Here is a 6,151-nt window from a genome sequence, read left to right as displayed (position 1 = left end):
TAAATGGTTTTGGTAAGAGGAATGTAAATGTGGATACATTTCCACTGCTCCTCCTCCATGCCACAATATAGTGTTATTAGCTTGAGCAGTTATAAATCCATTGCCATCCTTACTCTAACTTAATTCTTTTTTTTAATTTAAATTTGTTATTAATCTCAGTGAAAATTTACAGAGGCTTAGGATTTTAATGCATTCATTGTTGTAGATTTATTCCCTCCCAAGGCTCCCCCCTCCACCCCAGAACACTACCCTCTTGGAAAAGTAAAAGAAAAGATTCTTTCATTGTTTTACAAACCCTCCCCTAGGTCCACTCCACCATGTAGCCATCGCTCTAGACTCTTGTCATGACAGAAATAGCTAATCACATATCTCTTTTAAACAATTTTCTCCTTCCTCTGTTTCAGTGCAATATACATTATTGAACCCATCTTACTCAGTCTCTCCCCAACCCCAAGGTCAGTCCCGTTCCACCACAGTGGCACCATGCAATAGTTGTCCTTTTGTGACTGGGATATTTCACTCAGCATAATGTTCTCCAGTGTATCAAAGTCATTAAAAGAATTCTACACTTTGTGGTTCTACTTGTGATTACATAAAAGGGTTGCAATTAATAAAACTTTTAATAATAGTTACTCTTACCTGACATTGGTGCAAAAAAGATTTACTGGTTTTCTAGAAAACATTTTTCATTCAAAAGAGACCTGTGAAGACTGAATCAACATTTCTTTCTCAAAATGAGTAGAGTATACCATGGCATAAGGTGTTTTTAGGTAGGAGCAATCTATATGTTGAACAGAACATTTGTGAGACAGGACTTTATGAATACTATGGCATCAGGACTTGAGGAAGATTATCAACATTGAGAGTAATGCAGATGACACAACCTTGCTGCCCTAAACTGAGGAGGACTTGAAGCATTAGTGCAGAAGACCATGGACTGTAGCCTTCAATAAGGATTGCATCTCAACATCAAGAACATAAAAATCTTCAACACCAGACCAGCAGGCAGCGTTATGACAGATGGAGAAAAGACTGATGTTGTTAAAAATATCATCTTGATCCTCCAGTGGGCATTCAGATGCAGTGAACTGCATGGAAGGAGACTGCCTATCCTCTCCCTGTGGATCAGCTGGTGGAGTCAAACTGCACGCCTTTGGCACTCACTTGCCCACCAGAGCTCTCCTAGGAAATCCAAGCAATCGATGGCCACCAGAGCTCCCCTAGTCGTCTAAGCCACGGTCTTCTCAATTGCTTGCTATGCATCTGAGAATTCAACAGTGATTAAGGACGACAGAAGAATCAATGCCTTGAATTTCGGTCCTGGAGAAGAGTATTAAAAATACCATGAACTGTCAAGAGAACAAAAAGGTCTGTTCTGGAGAGGGCGAAACCAGGTTATTCCTTGTAGGCAAGGATTTTAAACTTGTCTCATACTCTGGGCATATTGTGAGAATGAGCCAGTCCTTGGAGAAGGCTATCATGTTTGGTAGGATAAAGGGCCAGTGAAGAAGAGTAAGACCCTGGATGAGAAGAACTGACACAGTGACTGAGGCAATGGGGTCAAGTGGGTCAGAGGCAGTAGGTTGGTTCAGGATAAGGTAGGGTTTAGAGAACTAGGGTTGCTATGAGTTGTGGTCTACTAGACCACACATAACAACAATAGAGGTATATTTGGTTTATTAGCCAAGATACGCATATAAGGGGGAAAGTGTGTAACTATCCCATTAAACCAAAAGTTTGGAAGGTGAATCCACAAAGAGGTGCCTTGGAGGAAAAGCCCATGTGACTGAAAGAGCACAGCCTTTGAAAACCCTGTGGAGCACAGTTCTATTAGGAAGCATCTGAGCTGTCATGAATCAAAATCAACTTGACAGTAACTGGGTTTTGGTTGGGTTTAGAGGGGTTTTTGCCAAGAAGTGTGAGTAGCAGCTTCACTGGAAATTCACTGTAAATGGAGTACTTGGAGACTCAGCTCCTTTGGGGTTCCAACCAACTCCAAGTGATGGAGAACTGGGACAGAGTGGGGTTGGCTTACCATTTAATTAAAGAAAGCATCAAAAAGATGTAGAGTTTATTTTTTTCCAGTGCTCTGAATGTCACAGTAGGAAAAAATACACAAGTTATGGAAATGTATATTTATGACTTTAAGATAGTAATATGTCCGACTAATTTAAGTACATACTGGAATAGTGGAAAGACTTTCTACTGTCTGTCAAGGCTGAATGATCAAAAACTGTTTCACTCTTCTCAAAAGGAATTTATTTTCAATCAACTACTTTAATAAATTGCTAACATTGACTATGATGAGTATTTAACAATTCCTATTTTTAAATTCCATAATTTTAACTAATATCTTAATTGTATTTGGAGCTCTGGTGGCCTAGCAGCAAGAAGCTGTGCTACAATCCTAAAGGCATGCGGGTTGAGGCCACCAGCTGCTCTGTGGGAGAAGGATAGGCAATCTCCTCTCATGGGATTAACTGCCTCTGAAAACCTGCTTCCACATAAGATACGGTGTTACTGTTGTTTGCCTTTAAGTTGGAAATGACTCACAGCTGACACTCCAGTAAGTTTTCAGAGTCCAAACAGTGCAAAAGGTTTACATCCTTGACTGCCAATCAAAAGATTAAGGACATGAGCCTCAGGACTTGGGCCAGGGGAGCTCTGATAATGTCGTCTATAGGGACTTGGGCTGCTCATCAAAGGCCAAGCCTTGTTGGTTGGTGGTTTGAATCTACCAGGAGGTCTGTGGTAGAAAGATGGAAATCTCTTTCCTGGTGATTTAGCCTCAGAAACCTGCTGGATTATCCACTATGAGTCACTTAGTTTCAACGTAAGGCAATGCATTTTTAATTTGATTTACAGCTCAACTATGCATCACTGAAATCAATATGGACAATTCTACTCTGACACATAAAAGAATGGCAATTTAGCAACATAACAAGCACCTTATTTTGACGGTTTCTTACATAAACAGCAATTCTATTAAATAAGTGTAGTACAGGTAGCACGAAGAATCATAAAAATGATACATAATTAACCTTTGATAATTATGGTAATATAGCCAAAGTGTTAAAGATGATAAACTGAGACTTAGCTTTAAAAAAACAAATTAAAGCCTATTATCCACACTTCTGAAATTTTTCTTCTTTTCTTTGACTTTACAGCCAACCAAAAGCGAGATGGCACAAGTATGTATATAATAATACATTGTTTCTTTAAAACGTAAGTCAATTTGCCACTATATTATAAGAAATAATGTCTGATACAATATTCTATGTTTGATTTATAGGTTACTACTACTCTCTTAAGTATCCAGGCTGGCGGATATACATACGTAACCGATATATTTCTCTCGTTCTCATTCTTTTATCAATAATTCTTATACTAACGTTTGTAATTGTTGTTGTTTGTAAGCACTATTTTAATAAATAACAAATACCCTAATTTAGCTCTTATGGAACAATAATGAAAAAAATCATTCATATACTGCTTTTCTTCAAAATAAAAAATGGGAAAAATGTAACAATTTGATATATATCTAATTTATAAATATGTGAGAAAAAAATGTACTCTAATAGTGAAGCCCTTTATACAAATGAAGAAACGTCAACTTCCTAAAAGAGGAAATTGCAGCTTCCTGAATGTACGAGCTCAGCTCATCTTTACTGTTCACATGTCTATGTTGTTAATGTTAGGTGCCATAAGTAAGACTCATAGTTAACATATGAGTAACAGATATGAATCCTGTCCTATCCTGTGCCAACCTCACAATCTGACACACTCGAGCCCTGCAGTCACAGTGTCTATCCAACTGGCTGAGTGTCTCCCCCTCCTTCGCTATTCTTCCACCTTTTCAAGTATGATGTTTTTCTCCAAGAACAGCCTCTCCTAGCAACATGCCGAAAGTATGCAAGTTGTACCTTCACCACCCTTACTTTCAAGGAGAAATCTAGCTTCACCTTTTCCAAGACACATCTATTTGTTCTTTTGGCAGTCCATGAAGCATATCCAGTACTTTCCTCCAACATCACAGTTAAAAGGCATCAATCCTTCTGTCATCCTTATTAAATGTCCAGCTCTCTGATGCATAGCAAGTGATTGAAAAGGCCATGATCTGAATCAGGTGCACCTAAGTCATTAACCTACCATCAATGCTCCTCAGTAATTTGGAGACATCCCTGACTGCAGACTTGCCCAGTGCAATATGTCTCCTGAACTTCTGATTGCTAGTACCAAGTATATTGATTGTGGATTCAAGGAAGATGAAGTTGTTGACAGCTTAAATCTTTTCTCCATCTACCATTATGTTTGTTGCCTATCAGTCCAGTGGTGAGAATGCAGTCCATATTGAAGGCTGCAGTGTTTGATCTTCTGCAGCAATTGTTTCAAGTCCTCCTCATTTTTCTGCAAGCAAAGTTGTGTCATCTGCATAGGAAAGATTGCTGATGAGTCTTTTTCTAATTCTGATGCCATGTTTTTCTTTATAAAGTCCATACATTTCTATGAATGAACGATTTTCAGACTACCACACAGCTGAAATTATGAGTAAGTAAGCTAGCCTCAAGTTTTCCAAACTATAAAATAAATGACTTACAAATAACCCAGTTGTTGTTGTTATGTGCCGGCAAATCGCTTGCGACTCATAGTGACCCTATGTACAACAGCCCTGCACTCCTCTCTGTCCTGTGCCAATCTCACGGTCTCCCACACACCCATCTCGATTACCCCAGTAACCAAATCAATCCACCTCCTACAAGGCCCCTCTTGCACCTGCCCTCCACCCTCCTCCTCCAAGGACAGGCCTCTCTTTATAACATGACCAAAATATGTCACACAAAGCCTCAGAATCCTTGCCTCCAAGGAGCAGCCCAGTTTAAGCCCTTTCCAGGATGAATCTGTTTGTTTTCCTAGCAGTCCATGGTACTCTCAATACTCTTCTCCAGCACCACAGCTCAAAGGCATCAATTCTCCTTCTATCCTCCCTAGTCATTGTCCAACTCTCTGATGCATAACAAGTGATTGCAAAGACCATGGCCTGTATCAGATGCACCTTAGTCTCCAGAGAGACACCATTGTTCTTCAGTACTTTAGAGGGGTCCCTAACAGCAGCCTTTCCAATTGCAATATGTCTTTCAATTTCTTGGGCTTCTGGTGTCAAAAGTGTTGATTGTGGAGCCAAGCAGGCTAAAGCTGTGAACAATTTCAATCTCTTCACCATCTATCCTGATGCTGCCAGTTGGCCCAGTGGTGAGAATCTTTATCTTGTTGACATTGAACCTCAATCCATATTGGAGGCTGCAGTCCTTGACCCTCTGCTGCAGCGCTTCAGGTCCTCCTCAGTTTCAGCAAGCAGGGTTGTGTCATCTGTATAAATCTGTATAGATCTTCCACCAATCTTGACCCCACATTTCTTCTCATAGAGCCCACCCTCCTGGATAATCTGTTCTGCATATAGGTTGAAAAGGTATGGACATAGCATGCATCCCTGGCGTACACCCTTCCCAATATTGAACCATGCATTGTTCCCTTGCTCTGTTCTGACGACTGCCTCCTCATCCAAGTGTAGGTTTCATATTAGAACGATCAAGTGTTCTGGGATTCCCATTCTTCTCAGAGTCAGCCACAGTTTGTTATGATCCACACAGTCAAATGCCTTTGCATAATCAATGAAACACAGATAGACCTTCTTCTGGTATTCCCTGCTTTAAGCTAAGATCCATCTAACATCAGCTACAATATCCCTACTACCACGACCCCTTCGAAACCCAGCCTGGACTTCTATCAGTTCTCTGCTGATGTGCTGTTCCAGTCGTTTTTGGATAATCTTCAGTTAGAATTTTGCTTGCATGTGAAATCAGTGAATTGTTCTATAGTTTCCACACTCTGATGGGCCACCTTTCTTCGGGATGGGAACAAATATAGATCTCCTCTTCCAGTCAGTTGGCCAGGTAGTTGTTCTCCAGATTTCTTGGCACAACTTGATGAGCATGTCCAGGGCAGCATCTGTTAGCTGAAATATGTCAATTGGTATACCATCTATTCCTAAAGCCTTATTTTTTGCCATTTCCTTCAAAGCAGCCTGAACTTCTTCTTTCATCACCATAGGCTCTTGCTCATACGTTGTTTCAGGAAATTCTTCTGTGTGTGT

At 40.2% G+C, this 6,151-nt stretch overlaps 1 pseudogene; it reads left to right on the top strand.

Annotated features, from left to right (window-relative positions):
- Positions 1-3,469, top strand: part of LOC102874523 — a 30,980-nt pseudogene extending 27,511 nt beyond the window's left edge.
- Positions 3,470-6,151: the final 2,682 nt, after the last annotated feature.

Source organism: Elephantulus edwardii, unplaced genomic scaffold (assembly GCF_000299155.1).
Source record: "Elephantulus edwardii isolate Elephantulus edwardi_28Jun2011 unplaced genomic scaffold, EleEdw1.0 scaffold00021, whole genome shotgun sequence".
NCBI classification, from domain to species: domain Eukaryota; kingdom Metazoa; phylum Chordata; class Mammalia; order Macroscelidea; family Macroscelididae; genus Elephantulus; species Elephantulus edwardii.
This window is presented reverse-complemented; position numbering and strand designations above follow the sequence as displayed.